Source organism: Alosa sapidissima, chromosome 3 (genome assembly GCF_018492685.1).
Source record: "Alosa sapidissima isolate fAloSap1 chromosome 3, fAloSap1.pri, whole genome shotgun sequence".
NCBI classification, from domain to species: domain Eukaryota; kingdom Metazoa; phylum Chordata; class Actinopteri; order Clupeiformes; family Clupeidae; genus Alosa; species Alosa sapidissima.
The window spans coordinates 36,390,274-36,411,877 of record NC_055959.1 but is presented as its reverse complement, the minus strand read 5'-3'; the positions used below and the strand labels follow the sequence as shown (position 1 = coordinate 36,411,877).

Here is a 21,604-nt window from a genome sequence, read left to right as displayed (position 1 = left end):
ACATTTATGTGTGTGTTTCTGCAAATCCTCTGAGTGGCTCACACAATAGTTGTGACTTGCGGTAATTGCCAAATCTGTACTGCTCCATTGATTGCGATGCTCCCCATGTTTGGGGAATAAATGAGAAAGTGATTTAAAGGCTACCACGGACAGAAGGAATGTGATTTCCAAAACAAAATGCATTTTGGCGGGGCTTAAAGAGATAGCTCACCTGAAAATGAAAACTCTCAGTACTTATCTACCCAGCCTCACACAAATAATAACCCATATTCAGCTTGCTTGTCTTCACACACACAAAAGAGGAGCAATGTCAGACTGTTGGAGGAAATGGTGAAGGCCTCTTTGTAGCAGCTGACGTTGGGCTGGCTGCTTATTATGAGTTTATACAGACACACACACAACGTGTGTTACACCTGGCACAGCAGGGCTGAAAAGATAATGACCGAGATTTCCATCATCTGTGGCCTCTGAGAAGATGGAGAAAGTCTGACATGAGAAAGAAAGGGAGAGAGAGAGGGGTGGGTTCTCAACATGTTTGTAAACATCTGTGAGAGAACTTTGTTGGAATACACATAGAGGGCAGGTTAATTGTTAGTTGTCGTTTTTTCTTTCTTTTTTTTTAAAGCCTGTCTTTCAGTCATGACAACAGTCCTTCCCATATCAATTTAAATTATTTTTGTTGTGTAGTTTGATCTTTTTTTGCAGTTGCTTTGGTTTTGCCAACCTCAAAGAGCAAAACAAGAGAAGTAAATTAGCTACAGTCATTGTATGTGTTTTCCTGGGAAGGAAATCTCAAAGCCAATCACAACCATTAAGGTGCACACGCTTTGTGGTTCTAGATAGAAACTAATCGCACATAACAGTTTTCCCTCATTTGACTTATTGTAGCTTTTCAACATTAGTCATTTCACACACACACACACACACACACACACACACACACACACACTTTCATCTTACATAGCTATTTCGTCTGGTTTGATACTTTTGAGTGATTCTTAAATGAACAAAAACAAGTGAAGCTTGTCCAGACTCACTGCGGTGTCATCTCCAAGTCTTGTAATTCATCCCTCGAAATTGGAGAGGACATAGATTTCATAGCCGACTCATCCATAAAGACAGGGAAATGAGACGAGCTATGCTTGCGTTGCTCCCAAGCAATTAACAGAAGGATTTTGGCTCGGGCTGTAATGCATCTAATTGTTATTTCATGAAAAGAACAGATTTAGAGAATTTGGCTTGGTCGAGCGATCACCAAAAATGGGCCTTTGTTTGGTAATACCCAGAGTGGCGGGATTAGTCGTCCTCCAATTTTGCACAATTCTCTGACTCTTATAAAAGCTTCATCCTGCAGACACCTAACCCAATACCGCATCTTTAAAGTTGTAGGGGAATGCTCATCCCAAAACAGCTTGCTTAATACACACATATAGTACAGTATAGCCTGTTATATGTAAACATTCTAACCACTTATTGTGCATTTTTACATCAAATTATCTTCACATCAAATTATCTCTTTTTGGACAAGAATTGCTAGCTTCTTGGTCACCTCTGTACACGCGAAAAATTAACTCACCATTTATTTTAACAATATCATTGCGCTATATCGTTGATATTATCGTTGATAATTATCGTTGATAATTTATTATTCATTTATCTGAGGTGGCGGAACTACGTCCCCCCCCCCATTCTAATAGTTTTTTTCCCCCACAGAAACTTTGCATGGGCTACTGTAAGTCGAGCAAGTTTATAATTTTCTCATAGACTGCCTAAAAAATGCATCACCTATGGATGAGGAGAACAGCAGAGTGTTTGTGTGTGTGTGTGTGTGTGTGATTACCATGGTCTCTTTGGCTTTGATCAAAGCCCTTCCAGTTTTGCAGTTGCCATGGTGAGAAATGAAATCCCTGCATTGGCTGATAGGCCCGAGCGCAGAGGAGGTAATTTACTGTCAAAGGTGTCTCCATTTCTGCCTCATTCACACCACGCCATTCTCTATCAGCCTCGGCCATTAGGACACTAATTACAGCTGTATGTAAGACACTGGCTCATCGTAATCAGAGCACTAATGCACTATTTGTCTTTATGTTCGCATTTATGAACATTTGCTTGCATGTGTGTGTGTGCGCGCATGTGCGTGCGTGCCTGTGTGTCTGTGCATACATGCATGCATCATGACCACAGGTTTATGCATCTACTTTCTAAGTAGCAGTAAGTGTGTGTGTGTGTGTGTGTGTGTATGTGTGTGTGTGTGTGTGTGTGTGAGAGAGAGAGTGTGTGTGAATCCATCCCATTTGGCCCCAGCTCTGCTCCTTATATGTTTTTCCACACTGTTCCATCGTTCCACATCGAAGAAGATCTTAGTTAATTAACAGAAGCAGAGCAGAGGCACGCGTAGCTGCTCACAGTCTGAGCGTGGAGCATCTGTCCATTCTCAGAGCTCACACACACACACACACTCGCACACACACACACGCTCTCACATCCTCACATATTCACGCACACACACACATACACAGACACACACATGCACGCGCGCACAGACACACACACACACACACATACACACACACACACACACACACACATATATACACACACACACACACACACACACGCGCGTGCACACACACACACACACACACACACAACATACTGTAGGAAAGGGTGGCAGTGTAGATTTCCACAGTTGCATCATTCACGTCATAGCCAGATTAGGGCTTGGGTGGGCCAGTGATCAAATAAAGAGGCATAAACGTGGTTGGTATGTGAGCACTCATGTGCGCATCTGTGCAAGTGAAACTGAACCACTGAAGATAATGTGAGTAGAAGCAACAAACAGGCCTACAGTCATTAGCTTAATCTATGTGTTTTGCATCTCCTTACGAATTTAGATATTATAGCGTAGTAGACCTATCATGCATTCATAACCCAGTGACAGGCCTACAGTCATTAGCCTAATCTATGTGTTTTGCATCTCCTTACGAATTTAGATATTATAGCGTAGTAGGCCTATCATGCATTCATAACCCAGTGACAGGCCTACAGGGCCTCACCAAGGCTACTCAAAATTAGGCTGTTAAAGTTTAATGGGTCTAAGTCATGACTTGTTGTAACAGAGGTAAATATCGTAGCAAATAGCCTATGGTGATGAGACCGCTTATAAAATATTTGAGTGAACGAGAGAAATCTGGAGAAAATGTAACCTGACCCTCGCCAGATGAATTTCGTTCCGCTTAGCTCCGCCTAGCTTCACTCACATCCATCTGGGACCTCTTCCATTGAGAGTGATTTCTGCAACCGACTTTATGGTTCAGCCAATCAGGACGCAGGGCGGGAGTTTCATAGATGTGACGTAGTGGAGAAGCGACCGTGAGACTGTTATCAGCGTCACGGGTTGGCTTCGATGTGAGTGGTTGAAGTAGCACGTCAATAGATGACGGACAAGTGGCTTATTCAATCATATGCAAGCATTTTTTGATTAGGCCCAGCCTTCTGAAACACCATTCCAATGGATCGGTTCCAGATGGATGAGTGGAGCTAGGCGGAGCGAAATTCATCTGGCGAGGGTCAGGTTAGAGAAAATGGTCTTTTGTGCAAACAAATGAATGAGGGGGATGATCTCATTGGCATAATTTCTGAAAGGTTCTCTCCATTGTTAACTTGCAATATATTCTTTCATGTGGAGTGGTCATACACATTCATAACATATCATTCCTGACATGTCAATCTGCATAGTTAGGACAGTGCTCATGGAACATTATAATGCTGTAGTGTCAACCCAAACAACTACAGTATCATTACAAAAGCCTGTATGAAGTTACATATCACTCCGTAAAGAGCACGTGGTGAAGAAACAGCTTTTGTCATAAGGCAGCAAAAAATGCCATCAGTGGCATTACCCTGAGGTAAAAGAAGCTTTGTTACGCATCCTGATACCTCAAGCACTGAAGATTTGTACTATCATTGTACTTTTGCACTGAGTCATTTAGCTGAGGCTTTTTTCCAAATCGACTTACAGAAAAAGTAATAATCAAGGTACAGTGTGCCAAGAGCATGTTAGCGCAGCAATAAGTACTACAGGTCAAGGGAAGGACAAGAGGGATTGTCGAGTGGTAAGTGCTAGATTAAGTATGTCCAGCTGTTGCTAGTGCTACAGTAGGATAGGAGGTACTCTTGGAAGAGCTGTGTCTTCAGGAGTTTCTAGAAGATTGATTGCAATACTCAGTGAGTAAAGTCATTACTATACTACGTGTACCAGTTACAGACTTGTGTCAATCATTAAGAGCCTTTATGAGTACTTTATAACCTTTTGTAAATGTTTTTGTAATGCCTTATGGAAGGCTTTAAGCAACGTGTTACCTCTATTTCTATGATCGACTGCATGCCTGCTCTTTCTGACTTTGTAGCCCTCAGCTGCAGTAGCAAAGCTCTGGTCTTAGTGTCTTACTCATTACTCTAAGTTAGCCTTCTTCGTCAGGGTCTGTTGCTCTCTGCAAGGCTGTAATTACTATTAGGCCTACTGTGCACTGAATGCAGCTTATAAACAACTTATTTCACTCACAAAGGCTGTGTGCTGCAAAAGTTGTGTTATATCTTTTACCAGAGACCACTCACAAGAGGCTACAGCTAATTCTACCTGGATCTCCAACTCGACATTGTAACGTATCAAGGAGTGAAGCTGTGATCAGAGGGATGGTTTGTGTCGAAGTCTGTATCGCAAGTATTCCTGGACTAAAATATTGCAAACCAATTTGATCCCTTCATCAGAACATGAAATAATATTTATCTACCACACACTAATATTAATTAACTATCTTGGCTAACGTTTGTCTTAGCACCTAATGTTATAATAATGTTAAACATGTCAGTTTGTACGTTGTCCAACATGTCAGTAAGCTTACTTTAATCTAAAGTAAGTAAAAGTAAATCTCTTATGCTGAAAAAGGAAAACACTGACCATTTACATTCAGATCTTGCCAAGCTTTAATAAAGAACCATTGTGGCAGACAGACAAAGACCTAACTGCTTGGAGCTGGCGTTAAGACGACTGTCACTGCTGGCAGAATAATAATGCCTCATTTTGCCACTATGTATGTAAAAAGTACAGATGCACCTGGAAAAAGGAGCCATTTTCTGCTATAACAAAAAGCCAGTGTCAAAAGGGCTGAATGTCGACTCCCACAGACAGACGCACGTTGATTGACAGGTGCAGCAGAAACAGTGACTTGTCCAGCATGTGCATGGAGCAACTGTTCCCGTGTCTCTGCTTGAGATTCACACTTAAGGCGCAAGGTGCTACATTATGCATAAAATGGACGCCCATGTGTATATACATCAGCCTCACTCATCCATGTGCTCGGCACATCATCATATCACTTATGTATGTCTACAGCCCCTGACATCCCTGCCAGGGTTTTTAAGCTACAGCTCTGTCTTCTTGAATTTCCCTATGGGGATCAATAAAGTATCTATCTATCTATCTATCTATCTATCTATCTATATGTCGTAAGACTTCCTCGAGTGGTTTTCTCCTGTGTGGTTGGTGGTATGCATGTGCTCATTCACCATACGCCTTCTGTAGGTCTTTCCTCACTGGTAGGAGGCTGTACTGTATGCGCTTATTCATTATAAGCCCTGTGTAAATGCGTCCTGTTTGATTGGAGGGGGCATATGCTTATGGATCTTAAGCCGTGTGTTGGGCTCTCCCTGGTTCGTAGGAGGCTGCATATGTTCATTTTTTCTGGAAAGGTTTCCTGTCTGCAGTAGGCGCCCCCCACTCTGTCATCCATTGGATAAACACAAAGCTGGTGTTGCCAAGGGAGAAGCTTGTCAGTCGCCTCTGACTGTCTTGCCAGCCTGTGCGTGGTTATTTATTTATTAATTTATTCATTACTTTTTCGGTCCGTTAAAAAAGCCCCCCATGTCTCATAATTACTACAAAGCTCCTAATTATTGAGAGTCACTCTTATCATGGCAGTTGTTGTCGACTCGGGAGGAAAACAGTGCGCAAGGCATTGTTATCACCGGTGGTTTCAGGACGTTCACCGACAAACAAACGCCTGCGCTTCAGTGGTCAGATAGCTGCCATTATCTCACTAATTAGTGCCCACGTTCCCCCAGCTGAGAGCAATGACTGGACCAGTCATTTATTTCCGTCTCTGAACACCAACTAACGAAAAAAGACGGCAAATAAGAAAATTAATGAAATGAGAAGACAAGACAAATTTAAAAAAGGGGGAATGGGGGTTGGGGGGAGGAGAGAATTGAAAAAACAAATAAAGAGAGAGAGAGAGAACGAGAGAGAGGATAAAAAAGTGAAAATGAAAAAAGAGAGAGAAGGAACACAAACATAAAAGTTGAAATGAACTTGTACAGAAAGAAAAGTTGTGCAAATTGAGGAAGAGGAGGAGAAATGTTGTTGAAAGAATGATGAAGAAGAGGAGTGGACAGCAGCAAAAGATAAAAAAAGACAGGAGTAGAGAATGAAAGGTCAGACAAGAAGAGGAGGATAACGGGCAGAGAAGGACGAAGGGCCACATTTATTCCTGATGCGACACTTCGTCTCCGTGGCGACCAATCACCCCCACTGTGCCATCTTCCCCCATGCGAGTCTATAATGGCAGAAAAGATTTCAATTGGACTCTATTACCCAGCAGGACGGGTGTCTCAACTGCCCGCTGCCTGTGTAGTCCATCTCTTCAACAACTCTGCAGGCTCACTGGAGCACTCTATTCAAAAGTTACATTCTGAGTCTTTTGCTAGACTTGATTCGACAGGATAGTCTAAGGTGGACAGGAAATGATCTGGAGAGGGAGACAGATGGGGAGTCAGTGCGGGAACTGACCTCAGATCCTCCGACTCAAGCCTGGCTCCCCGTGGTCACCGAGTTCGCACGTGGCAGAGCATGCAGACAGTCCTACAGTGCTACGGCTCCTTCCGAGCTCCGAGAAGGAGAAGACGTCTCATTTGGCTCACGAGAAACAGATTGTAGGCTTGTCCATGAACCTTGGGCCAGAGGATACAGAGCTGTGCTGTGTGTGGACCTCACTGCCCAACACCTTAGAGAATCCCGGTGTTTGTTCATGATCCCCCATGTTCATGTCCCCAGAGTGTGGCACTGTAGCTGCAGCCACTCCAGCTAGGTAGAACCAAATGTTTTATTTTTTATTTTTTCCTACCGACAGTACTCGTGACCTTGAGAAACAGAGATCTATGTGAAAAATAGCCGGGATTCTCCTTTAAAGCTGCAAAACAAAAACAGACTCTGAGACCAGTCTTCAACAGCTGAGAAAGAACACTTTGTAGACAGCCATGGGCATGTCTGTGTCTGCATTGCCATGGGCATGTATGTGTCTGAATTGCCATGGGCATGTCTGTGTCTGCATTGCCATGGGCATGTCTGTGTCTGCATTGCCCAAAGCCGTGGGCATGTATGTGTCTGCATTGCCCAAAGCCGTGGGCATGTATGTGTCTGCATTGCCCAAAGCCGTGGGCATGTATGTGTCTGCATTGCCCAAAGCCGTGGGCACAGTAGGATGAGTGGCACCATAAGGATCACATTGGGAAGAGGCAGTGGCAAGCGAAAGGCAACACTCAGACCATAATATCGTAACACCCCCAATTATCACCACTTTTGTTCGGAAATTCTAAAATAACGATGTTTTTTAACACTTCAAAATAACATTTGCTAAATGAACCTTACATTTTCAATAGCCATAGGTGTGTAGATTTGAACAAAATCTGGTTTGGTTCTTAACAGGAGCATTTACTGCCTGAAATATCCGATTTTGTTTACCACGCTCAAAATTATAGTGCTGGCCTGATGGGTCACCTATTTACGCCAATTCTTGGTCTAATGACCGGTTAGACCAAGAATTCTCGTCATGAAATTAAAATTCCACTGGAGCTCCAAGCTGATGTGTACACGCAGGCTTACAACACTGTTTACAGCTGTTCAAGTCACGGTAAAATGTCATTTTTGGTACATAGCTAATTAAGATACACCTATGGCGTAGGTGCTTGCGTTTCTTTAGGAATCCACCGTCTTGGTTTGTATAGAAATGGATATTAAGTGACATACACGCAAGACAGCGGAAATACGGGAGCGACGGTAATAGGAGGAGTTCTAGCTCGTTCCTATGGTAACACAAACGGTTTGCCTTAACTGACCATTGAATACGCTTGCGTTGCGCTTTGAAAATTGAACCAAGTTCAACGCTCAGCTTGTTCAATGCTAGCGCTGCCACTGTTTCGCTGCCGAACCATAGAGACCAATAGGAAACCTGCCGCTTGCCGCTGGTCAGTGTGATCCGCCTAAGGGATGTGATTGCAGCTGACACTGTGAACGCACTCTTGGGCAAAGGCAACTTTTTCTCATTTTTGTGGCTTCAAGTTTCAGCTCAGCTCAGACTAAGCTTTGTGTAGAGTCTGTGGGTTTTGTTGTGCTGTAGGGTACAATAATAATGCGTCCTCATTCAGAGCGCTGGAGTTTGATCTGAGACAAGACTCTCCGACAAGCAATGCCCGAAATGTAAACATGTATTTAACATTAAACATCTAGCTGATAAACACGAAATAAAACGTTATATTGCTGTTTCTATTGCATTGCGATTACATCATAGCCTCTATACAGTGGAACCCCTGTATCCGCAGCAGATAGCTGAGACAGATAGTACAAACACCATAACTTGTTTTTCACATTCATACAGTACATGCTGCAAGTTTAATTCATAACATGCATAAAAAGACATGGGCAATAACAACTCATTTATATATAATAAAAACAATTAGAAAAAAAGTTATACTGTAATAAAAGTTATGTAAAATAATTCAACAAGGATGGAGGAGTCAAGAAAAGTCTTACAAGAAATGAAATGCAAAATTTGTTTTCATAATTGTCCACTTAATATTTGTGATGAATTGTGGATAACTGAAACCGTGCGTGGGCAACAATGTAGTCTAGATAACACACTAGATATGTATACAGTGCACTGATGAGACGTCATTACACTGGCCTAAATATAAACAGAACAAATGAATCTGCAGGTTACCGTGGTTACGTTATCTACAGGTTACGTGGTGCTTATGGACGTGCTTTATGATTTAATAAGCCCACTGTGGCATACAGGACAGCTTATTTATCACATTTCTGAAAATATGCCAGTTAGTCACCAGGCTAATTCCCCACTGCAATCATTCATCTCATTTGGTCATTTCTAAACATTGGTTCTGCCATTTCTTAATGTCCTTCCTGCCTGGTAAAGTAGCGGTCAGACGTGCTATATCAAGGCTGTGGCAGGGTCAGATAGCAGGATCAGATAGCAGGGTCAGATTGCAGGGCGTACTGTAGTGAACTCAACTACGTGTCGGACACGCCCACATTCACGAACAGACTGATTGATTCCGGCTGACCGCAGGTAAGTAGCACACCTGAGGCTTGCTGCCAGTAATTGATGTGGGATAACATGTGAGTTGGAACCAGGTTGCTTGCTGCCAGTAATTGATGTGGGATAACATGTGAGTTGGAACCAGGTTGTGGGGGCTCAGGACAATGGACTAAGGTCCATGCTGCTGGACGTGCGCTGTGGACGCTGTGAGGATTATATTGTTGAACTGTCGCTGCTGGACTTCTGCTGCCGGGCTGCTCCAGTAGCCTACTCCCCTTGGGCAGGTAATAACCACACTGTAGTCCAGGTCTACTGTAGTTAGCCCCAGGCCGGGGTAAATGGCCATTCCCTTCCCTAGTTTTAATTGCCCCTAGTGAGGTTGCAGACCAGGTTGGGTTGTGTGGGTGTGGGGTAGTTTGTGTGTGGGTTGGCTGGGTTGTGCGGGTGTAGGGTAGTTTATGTGTGGGTTGGCTGGGTTATGCGGATGTGGGGTAGTTTGTGTGTGGGTTGGCTGGGTTATGTGGGTGTGGGGTAGTTTGTGTGTGGGTTGGCTGGGTTGTGCGGGTGTAGGGTAGTTTGTGTGTGGGTTGGCTGGGTTATGTGGGTGTGGGGTAGTTTGTGTGTGGGTTGGCTGGGTTATGTGGGTGTGGGGTAGTTTGTGTGTGGGTTGGCTGGGTTGTGCGGGTGTAGGGTAGTTTATGTGTGGGTTGGCTGGGTTATGTGGGTGTGGGGTAGTTTGTGTGTGGGTTGGCTGGGTTATGTGGGTGTGGGGTAGTTTGTGTGTGGGGTGGCTGGGTTATGTGGGTGTGGGGTAGTTTGTGTGTGGGTTGGCTGTGTTGTGTGGGTGTGGGGTGGTTTGTGTGCGGGTTGTGTGGGTGTGGGGTAGTTTGTGTGTGGGTTGGCTGGGTTATGTGGGTGTAAGATAGTTTGTGTGTGGGTTGGCTGGGTTGTGTGGGTGTGGGGTAGTTTGTGTGTGGGTTGGCTGGGTTGTGTGGGTGTGGGGTGGTTTGTGTGTGGGTTGGCTGGGTTGTGTGGGTGTGGGGTAGTTTGTGTGTGGGTTGGCTGGGTTATGTGGGTGTAAGATAGTTTGTGTGTGGGTTGGCTGGGTTGTGTGGGTGTGGGGTAGTTTGTGTGTGGGTTGGCTGGGTTGTGTGGGTGTGGGGTGGTTTGTGTGTGGGTTGGCTGGGTTGTAACTATATTTTAGGATTGTGAATAAACTGAAATGTGAATTCCGTGTGCGTGTGTCTTACACTTCCTCCGATAATTAAGAAATGACAGTAGCCTACTAAAGTCTGCTTCCACCTGAAATTGCTTCTGATAAGCACCCATCTCTTGCCTTCAGGGTCTTCTTCATTCATCGGGATGACATTTCTGCCCCCTGATCTAACAATCGCCTCACAGAATCGACTTACCTGACTCTGCCCTAGGGCACAGAGTACACCAGAACACGAAGCAATTCTGGCCCAGAGGTCAACCTGATAGAGCTGGTCTGGTTCTCTGGGCGGATCTGACCCGGGTCTAAACCAGCTCAGGGCCAGCTCAGGGCCAGCTCAGGGCCGCATCCAGGGTTTATAGAAGAAGAAGTGAAATTGAGAATGATGACGCAAGTCTGAGAAATAATAAAGACTTTTATGTGGAGCTGGACAGTCATGAATTTCAAATGGGTGCTTGAGAAGGTGAAGGGCACTCGTTTTCAATTCCCACGGAACGTGCGATCTGCTAAAATATTTACCTGCTCTATAGTAGGAGACATTTCCCATGAAAAAACTGGCTGATAAATTGTTAAAAATGTTAATGTAGAGCAATCATTAACCTGAAGGACGTGCCACTGTCAAACCACATGACATGCCTGCTCAACGTGCGATGCCCTGGGGTCTAAGTGTCTTTCACTTCTCTCTTTTTTCCTCTCTCTCCCATTTTCTCTCACTCCATCCCTCTCTCTCTCACTCACTTTTGTCTCAGACACACACACACATGCACACACACACACACTCACTCACAATCGCACACAAAAAAACGTCCTGAAACCTCCCCATAAGTGTCACATTCATTTTTAAGCCCTGCGCACGTGAATGTTAATGCCGGGATGACGTTAAATGAGGCGGAACACTGAAGAAAGCACTGCAGGGCTCAATCAGAAAGAGTCCCTCTTACAACAGACTCTCTGTGACTCACGTGGACCACATATGTGTGTTGAAGACGTGCCGCCCTGCCTGCCACCGACGGGCATGGTGTGTGTTTCCATGGTCTATCCACATGCACACACACACACACACATGCACACATGCACAGAATGAGATGGCATGCACACACACACACACACACACACACACACACACACACACACACAGAGATGGCATGCACACACATGCACACACACACACACATGCACACACGCACAGAGAGAGATGGCATGCACACACGCACACACACACACACATGCACACACACAAACACATGCACACACACACACGTACAGAGAGAGATGGCATGCACACACACACACAGAGAGATGGCATGCACGCACACACACATACACACACACACATATGGCATGCACACACACGCACACACACACACACAGAGATGGCATGCACACACACACAAAGAGAGAGATGGCATGCACACACACACACACAGACAGAGAGAGATGGCATGCACACACACACACAAAGAGAGATGGCATGCACAGACACACACACATGCACACACACACACGCACAGATGGCATGCACACACACACACACACACACAGAGAGATGGCATGCACACACACACACACAGAGTTGATGGCATGCACGCACGCACACACACACACACACACACACAGATGGCATGCACACACACGCACACACAGAAAGATGGCGTGCACAGACACACACGCATGCACACACACACGCACAGAGAGAGATGGCATGCACACACACACACACACGCAGAGAGATGGCATGCACGCACACACACATACACACAGATGGCATGCACACACACACACACACACACACACACACACACAGAGATGGCATGCACACACACGCACAGAGAGATGGCATGCACAGACACACACACATGCACACACACACACGCACACACAGACACACGCACGCACAGAGAGAGATGGCATGTACACACACACAGATGGCACACACTTGCACACACTCGTCTGCCTCCCATCTTCCTTTGTCTTGTGTTGTTTTCATGTCTTTCTCATTCTGTTGATATCCAGAGGGCTTTGAGAATGTGCAAAATGAAATGGTGTATAGTGCGCATACAAACAGCACAGTCCCTTGTGCCTGTAATGTGTGTGTGTGTGTTGCAGTGTCCCTGATGTTTGTATGTGTGTGTGTGTGTGAATGTGTGTGTGTGTATGAGTGAAAAAGAGGTTGGTAAGATTGGTATGTTTGTATGGTAAAAGACAATAAGAGAGATGAACAGGTATGTTCTTGAGAGTTTTTCTCTGCAATCAAATGCTCTGTACATCATGTAGCAATGAATTGGGGATCTTACCATGAACATTCCAATTCCAATGTGGCTATTTTGACTTGTTCTGAAATGCCACAGAATGGTTGTACAGTTTTTGTGTTGTATAATCTTTTGCATGTTTTGTGTGTGAGTGTGCCTGTTCATGGGTGTGTGTTGGAGAGAGCGCACACACAAGAACACACCAGATGGATTTATGTGCTTCAAAGGATGCAGTCATTATGATCACAGGAATAATGGTTTGGGTGTGTATGTGTGTCCATGCATGTGTAAGCATGCATCTGTGTGTGTGTGTGTGTGTCGATTTGCCATTGTGCATATATAATAATTTGTATTTTGTGTCTGTGCATGTGTGTGTGTATTTGCTATTGTGCATGTATAATTATTTTTATTGTGTGTGTGTGTGTGTGTGTGTGTGTGTGTGTGTGTGTGTGTGTATTTGCTGTTGTGCATGTATAATTATTTTTATTTTGTGTGTGTGTGTGTGTGTGTGTGTATGTGTGTGTGCGTGTGTGTGTGTGTGTGTGTGTGTTCACTATCACCACAGAATGTAGTGTGTCTCAGGCGTCACACATGAACAGCGGAGAGGATTAACTCAGTGAGGTACAGTAGTGCTGTGTGCGGTGCTGTGAGGTACAGTAGTGCTGTGTGCGGTGTTGTGTTGTGTTGTGCTGTGCTGTGCTGTGCTGTGCGGTGCTGTGTTGTGCTGTGCGGTGCTGTGAGGTGCAGTAGTGCTGTGTGCGGTGCTGTGCTGTGCTGTGCGGTGTTGTGAGGTACAGTAGATAGATAGATAGATACTTTATTGATCCTCAAGGGGAAATTCAAGAATGTAGTGCTGTGTGCGGTGTTGTGTTGTGTTGTGTTGTGCTGTGCTGTGCTGTGCTGTGAGGTACAGTAGTGCTGTGTGCTGTGCTGTGCTATGCTGTGCTGTGAGGTACAGTAGTGCTGTGTGCTATGCTGTGCTGTGTTGTGAGGTACAGTAGTGCTGTGTGCGGTGTTGTGCTGTGTTGTGCTGTGCTGTGAGGTACAGTAGTGCTGTGTGCTGTGCTGTGCTGTGTTGTGAGGTACAGTAGTGCTGTGTGCGGTGTTGTGCTGTGTTGTGCTGTGCGGTGCTGTGTGCGTTGTTGTGAGGTGTAGTAGTGCTGTGTGCGGTGTTGTGCGGTGCGGTGTTGTGCGGTGAGGTACAGTAGTGCTGTGTGCGGTGCTGTGTTGTGCGGTGCTGTGTTGTGCTGTGCTGTGCTGTGCTGTGAGGTACAGTAGTGCTGTGCTGTGCGGTGCTGTGTTGTGCTGTGCTGTGTGCGGTGTTGTGCTGTGTTGTGTTGTGCTGTGCTGTGCTGTGCTGTGAGGTACAGTAGTGCTGTGTGCTGTGCTGTGCTGTGCTGTGAGGTACAGTAGTGCTGTGCTGTGCGGTGCTGTGTTGTGCTGTGCTGTGTGCGGTGTTGTGCTGTGTTGTGCTGTGCTGTGCTGTGCTGTGAGGTACAGTAGTGCTGTGTGCTGTGCTGTGCTGTGCTGTGCTGTGAGGTACAGTAGTGCTGTGTGCGGTGTTGTGCTGTGTTGTGAGGTACAGTAGTGCTGTGTGCGGTGTTTTGCTGTGTTGTGCTGTGCTGTGCGGTGCTGTGTCGTGCTGTGCTGTGTGCGTTGTTGTGAGGTGCAGTAGTGCTGTGTGCGGTGTTGTGTGGTGCAGTAGTGCTGTGTGCGGTGTTGTGCTATGCTGTGCTGTGCTGTGCTGTGCTGTGAGGTACAGTAGTGCTGTGTGCTGTGCTGTGCTGTGCTGTGCTGTGAGGTACAGTAGTGCTGTGTGCGGTGTTGTGCTGTGTTGTGAGGTACAGTAGTGCTGTGTGCGGTGTTGTGCTGTGTCGTGCTGTGCTGTGAGGTACAGTAGTGCTGTGTGCGGTGTTGTGCTGTGTCGTGCTGTGCTGTGAGGTACAGTAGTGCTGTGTGCGGTGTTGTGCTGTGTTGTGCTGTGCTGTGAGGTACAGTAGTGCTGTGTGCTGTGCTGTGCTGTGCTGTGCTGTGTTGTGAGGTACAGTAGTGCTGTGTGCTGTGTCGTGTTGTGCTGTGTGCGGTGTTGTGCTGTGTGCGGTGCTCCTCCGTGCTGGTCTCCATCTCTGGAGGCCCCCAGTGCTGCTCTGAAGTCTTTCAGAGGCTGTTTGTGTTGTTGTCTTCTCCATATTCTGCCATTGTGTTGTTGTTGTGCCATATGTCTTCAGCAGCTGGAGTGGAAACAGCAGTGACCAGACCAGAAACCCTCACAACACACGCCAGCGACAGACAACACACGCCAGCTGAAACCAGCTACGAGAGGGGGGGGGGGTTGTCCAGAACACAACACATCCTCTCATGACTGAAGAAAATAAGAAAGAAATTAAGAAAGAAAAAAAATAAGGAAGAATGAATGAATGAAACTAAGAAAGAAAGAAAGAAGTGTGGGTGTATGAGAGGCTAAAAAGGAAATCCATGAACAAAGACAATAACAATGAAAAGAAAGAAAGACAGCCCTTATAGTGTTGTAGAGTACTGGCTCGGAGAGTGTCCATCTTCCACCTCAGCTATACTTTACTGGAGTTGCTGGATGGTTGGGGGTTGATCCAGTGTTGCCTCTGCTGGTTTTGATGAGGGTGCATCCGTATGTGCAGAAAGATGGCCACACATCTGTTGTCCGAATGGAGTCTGTGTTTTTCCACTGTGTCCATGAATGACCCAGACAAATCACTTTTATCGACTGACTCAGAAGTCTATTCCATCCATGGTAGCTATATTTAGTGTGTGTTTAGTTTAGTCCTTACATAATCTGTGTATATGAACCAGGAGTCACCAAAACAAACATGCCCTCTTGAACAGTGTGTCTCTCCTCCCCTCTCTGTCTCCTTTAAACATATACACAGACACAGGGGCATACGCCCTCACTATTCCACACACACACACACACACACACACACACAATCTCACATACATACAAGCATTTGATCACCACTCATACGCACACACATACATGCACACACGTACACACACACACAATGTCACAAACACACACACACACACATACACACAAAGAGGGCTGCCTGCCGCTCTTTCCCTCTCTAGGGTGCTGCTCTCTCCTTCCCCTGAGTGTGTGTGTGTGCACTGTAAAAAGTTTCTGTAAATTTACACCCAGATTCCAACATTATTCACCTGTTTCCTTCAATAAACAGGACTTTCCAGTCATTAGTAAGACAAATGTGTAAAATCAGGCTCCAACACTGTTATTTACCACGCCCGTAATGTTTATTCTGGAACACACGTACTTCCTGTTATCTATTAACGTTACCTTCGATCTGGTGATGGGAAGCTGTCTGCTGAGAGAAGACGATAAGTTGGAATCATACCCAAACCCATCAACACAATAAGGTGAGTTTATCTGTCATCTTTGATCAGAAATACAACGTTTGAAAGCACACTGGTCATGTTTATACAAGTTGTATAATACAACATCTCTGAATGTTACCCTGCTGAAACGAAGTTAGTAGCAGTGCTATTCAGCTAGCCAAAACCATGCTTTCGCCCTTAAGCCATGCGTTATCGTTATCACTTGTTGATCAAATTTTACGTTTCTCCATTGCAATCTGAAGCCATCTAAAAGTATTGGTATGAGTAGGGTATGCGTAGTTTTTTAAAGTTTAACTCGCGTGATTTACCTGCTATAACACTGTTTGCTAGCTAAGTCTGCTTAGCATCATCAGTTTAATAAACCAGTGGCCAAATAAACAATATGGCACAAACGGATCAGTGTAGTGTGTCTACTGCTTTCAGTGTTTACTTGTATGTATGGATTTCGCCCGTGCTGGTAATTACTTAAAGTTGTGTTAAGTCCTTCAGTTGACAGTTTAGAAAGCTAATGCTAGTTAGTAGCCTAGCTAGCTTTCCATAGCAGAGGTGGTTGCATAACACGTGTATGGTATTCCTCCTGAGTTCATTTGAGCTAGCGGCATGCAACAGGAAGATGTTTACATGTCATATGTGGGCATCAGTCCACTGCGTCTATTTATGTGAGCCATACCTAAATTCATGACAATATACCCAATATAGACCTTCCATGCTGTGTTCCAGATTGCCAAATAAAAGAGACATGCAGGTCTTGAATTTCCCCTGGGGATCAATAAAGTATCTATCTATCTATCTATCTATCTATCTAGGTCTTTAGACACACATATATAGAAACCATAAACAATGTGGTTTTGATAAGACAGACAATTTCAAAAGCAAGCACCCTCACTTTGCACACACATACACACATTCCTCACACAAACATCTTATCACACCCGCCTCATCACTTTTAATCATTCAACGGCAGACACACATACACACACACACACACACCTACACATCTTTCATACTCACCTTGCAGACAACTCACATTCACTCACTCCTTACACACATACACACACACACACAACACACTCACAGAGATTACATTCACTTTCTCACTCACACACACACATCATGAAGAGTTGTTCAGTGCCTTTCTTTTCTTTTGCTAAGGGATGTGCGACTGTAGCTGATGCTGAGTCTTCCAAGCCTACCTGTGACGCCTCGCCTGATATTACTAGGTATGTTTGTTTTCATTCACTAGAGTAATAATGATCAACATATACATATTTAAATCAACTTTTGAACACTAAATGTTTTTTTTTTTCTGTATTGAATTTTGTTTGGACAAAATCCTAAAAGGAATCTAATCATAGTTGACATGTGGATCTATATCTTAAATTGAATATGATAAATTCTTTTTTTCAGGTGAACGACAAGGTAATCATCAAAAGTGGATGGTCAGCATTGAATCCTTAATCGTTTGTGAAGGGTCCAACCTCGCCACATTTCTAACAGGGATTGCGACATGTTTCTCCACCTTCTATATTCTGAATCTGCAATATCAGGAGGAGGCAGCGTGCACCCTTGAATTCTTCCAGAGGTAAGTTCATGTCACACTTTCGAACCAGAGTCTGTTTTATGTGTGGTATGTATTGGGGGGGTTGTGTAGTAGTCTACTATGTAGTTATAAGCACTACTATGCAGGATTACACCCTCTGAAGAGAGCAATCATGCATAGTACTGCTGTAATAACCACATAACACTATACTTCTACTTCATACAACTGATTAAATCAAATATAAATGCAGTTACAGTAAGTAATAAATGTCAGTTAATTTCATTGTGAGAAAGTGTGTTAACGTTACAAATTCACATCCGATTCATTCACTTTGGCACAATTTTCCTCTACATGAATCCTAGTGTACCCTATCAGTTTTTGTAACTCTCTCTCTCTCTTTCTCTCTCTCACAGAAAAAGGCCCAGAAGAAACCTAAGAACAATCACTAATAAGTAAAGTGAATGTTACTTGATTTCTCATGAATGTTACTTGATTCCCTCCCTGATTATCATTTATACTCATCTCTTACTTTAAATTCTTCTGGACATAATCTGTCAGTTTATTCATTCTCACATGTACACAAGGCCAATGCGATGCAATGATATTGATAATTGCTAAATATCTGTGATGATTATTCTGTATCTTATTTGATTTTGAAATAGTACTACTTTAGATAACATGTCTACATTTTACATTCATACGTGATACACGAGCCTAATGCGATGTTTTTGTTTTTCATGATAATTCTTCTGTACCTTATTCCTTGTTTTTTTTAATACGATTTTCAAAATACTACTAGATAGCGTGTCTACATTTTAAACGGGCCTAATGCAATGTATTTGTTTTCCATTGTAATTCCTCTGTATCCTATTACCTGTTCTTTGAAATCCGATTTTCTACATTGTATCTACATTTTACATTCATACATGATACACAAGCCTAATGCGATGTTTTTATTTTCCATGATAATTCTTCTGTGTCTTATTCCCTGATCCTGAAATACGATTATAGTCAGTCTACATGTTCCTGAATTACTATTTACTATTATCTTGCTTCATGTCCCTTCATCTTTCAAAGATTACAAAGATTACTTTACTGTTAGACTGTCAAGTAAGTGCTGTGAAATAAAATATCTGTTAAACTGAGTGAGTGAGTGATTGAGTGAATGACTGAGTGAGTGAGTTAGTTAGTGACCAAGGGAGTAAGTAACTGAGTGACAGGGATTGAGTGAGTGGGTGAGTGAGTGTGTGTGTGTGAGTAAGTGTGTGAGTAATATACTGGAGGGGTGTTCAAGCCTGCTTTGAGAAGTGGCTATTTACATAATGCTGCCCAGTTCAATGGCCACGCATCCCTGCTGAAACGGCTGACCCAGTTTAGTGGTGTCCAGCCAGGAGCTGATTCACAAAAGGCCTTTAGAGCCGATTCTGTCAAAACACCATCCAGCCAAAACCAGAGATACAGAAGAGAGACACAAATAGAAGAGAGAGAGAGGGGGGGGGGCATAGAGGCAGAGATAGAGGGGGAGGGGAGAGAGAGAGAGAGATAGGAAAAGACTGTAGTAAGTGTGGTGTGTGTGTGTGTGTGTGTGTGTGTGCGCAGAAGTGAAGTGTGTCTGAGTATGACAAAGAGAGAGCGAGAACTACAGAAAAATCCATATCCTTTTCTAATCCTCTGCAGTCTCCCCAGACACCCCCTTTAAAAGCCCTGCATCACTATTTTCTCATTGGTTCCCCTGATGGGCCAGTAAATGGTCCATGCCAGGACAGGTGTCGACTCCCCTCCTGTATGTGTGCCAAACGGAGATGTCCATGAAGGTGAAAAGGTTAACGTGACAATATGTAACTTTAAAACAGTTTAATGGTCTATTTGCATAGTTCTTAGTTGCCTAAAATCCTTATTCATTTCTATAATTTGGTCATATTACAGTAAGAGGGGATAAACACATCAAAATGTCAAGGTTATTTACAGTATTAGCAATTCCATAATATTCTATAATATGTACATCATGGTCACACACAACACAACAAACATGTTCCCTAAAGGTCCTCTGAAGGTTACACATATAGAAAACGTTGCTAGAACATTCTCTAAAGGTAGAGACACCAGCAACACCAAAGAGTTTTTTGTACCTTAAAATAATGTTTCCAAAATCGTTTCAGTCGTTGATCAACTTGTAACAGGGTGAACGGCACTTCTGCATTCGCTTTGCGGCTATAACCGCACTATGTAAGTTTGCCAGATCGGGTAGCGGATCTGTAGTTCAATGGAATGAGACATAACAAACTACAAATTTGACTTGCATCTGATGTTGCAATACATCGTACTTTCATAAATCGTGCAACATATTCTACCTTGTCCGTGGACATCGTTATTTGCAAAGCCGGTGCTGGATAAACAAATAGCATGCATGTGACAGTTCTCAACAAGATCTCAAGTTCTTTGGTGTTGCTTTAATATTTTTGTAAAACCTTCCTAGAAACGTTACTGGAATGTTCTCTTAAAGTTGTATCTCTGAACAATAAAATAACTGGATATACCTATTAAAAACTGTATTATTAGCCTATTGTGAAGTAGACACACCGTAAATGTGAAATGTGGTCGGCCTAATGCAGTATAAGAATCCGGCTCAATATGAGGATTATTATTAACCAACTCAAATTCATTCAGTGCACGCTGAATATCTTCACTCTGAAGGTACGCAGCATAATTGGCTCTTGTGTAAACATTACAAAGACAAAGATAAGAGGTCGGTGAGAAATTGACACATGGTAGTTCATGATGCGTAGCCTGCACATTTGCCTGAAAATTATAAAACTAACTTTGTTTTCCAAACTGCATGCAGAGAAAAGAAGATGTTGAACAAAGGAAGATGAACAGAAATTGTCTTTTAAGCTTTTATACTGGCTCCTTAGATTTTACAGTTTTTCTCAGTCGCTTTGGTGCTTTTCTCACATCACTATTAACATTTGCACAGAAGTTGCAAGTGCAATTCTCAAAACAATTAGTGCAAACTGCAAAACCTAGTGGATGACCTGCAAAAGCACGTCACTTGCTCAAAATGGATAGTCCATTCCTCAAAAGCAGGTATTCATGTCAATGAAACTGTCAGTGTCATCAAAATGAGAAGTCTTGACACCATCGTTTATGAACAAGATAGTCAAATGGCTTTGTCATGTTTTCATTATGACAGTTCTCTCAGTGTTTTCCAATGCAAAAAAAGGTCAGAACTCGGTGACACTACCTGAACATGCTCAAGACAGCACTATACAGTACTTGTACAGCCATTTGAAAACTACAGTAAAGTTACACATTGCTGTAGTTAGGTGAGTAAGTGAGTACAAGACACTGAATGCATACATTTTTACTGTATGCTCTTTGCAATTCTACAGCACTGTGACAGAATTTGATAACTAGTTCAACAATTTTGTATATAATGACTCAAGCAATGAAATGAAGACTATTAGTTTTATTGGGAACGACTATTCAGCATTCATAAGTATAGTTCATTTTGACTGACATGACATAAGCAAATGATAATGTTAAAAAACAGCAGAGAATTGTATGAAAGCAACTGATACATGTCCAAAAGTATTTGCAATTTGTTCAGAGGAAGGAGAAATTGCTACTATGATGTGCACAAATGACTAAATGTTGTGGAGGTTGAACTAATAGTTATTAGAATTTTCATTCTGATCTGAAAAAAGCACCAAAGCGACTGAGAAAAACTGTAATATTGTTCAAAGAACGTCCGCAGACATACAGTACCCCGGCCCGAACCGTATATTTGACCGTAGATGAATGTTGGGAATGTTAGGAGAACGTTCCTGGA

At 43.5% G+C, this 21,604-nt stretch overlaps 1 long non-coding RNA gene across 1 annotated transcript; it reads left to right on the top strand.

Annotated features, from left to right (window-relative positions):
• The first annotated feature begins 15,994 nt into the window (after window positions 1–15,994).
• On the top strand, window positions 15,995–18,672 carry LOC121705272. Its single transcript, XR_006030748.1, has 4 exons — window positions 15,995–16,256; window positions 17,388–17,455; window positions 17,643–17,817; window positions 18,189–18,672. It is a non-coding gene; the product is annotated as an uncharacterized LOC121705272 (long non-coding RNA).
• The last annotated feature ends 2,932 nt before the right edge of the window (window positions 18,673–21,604 follow it).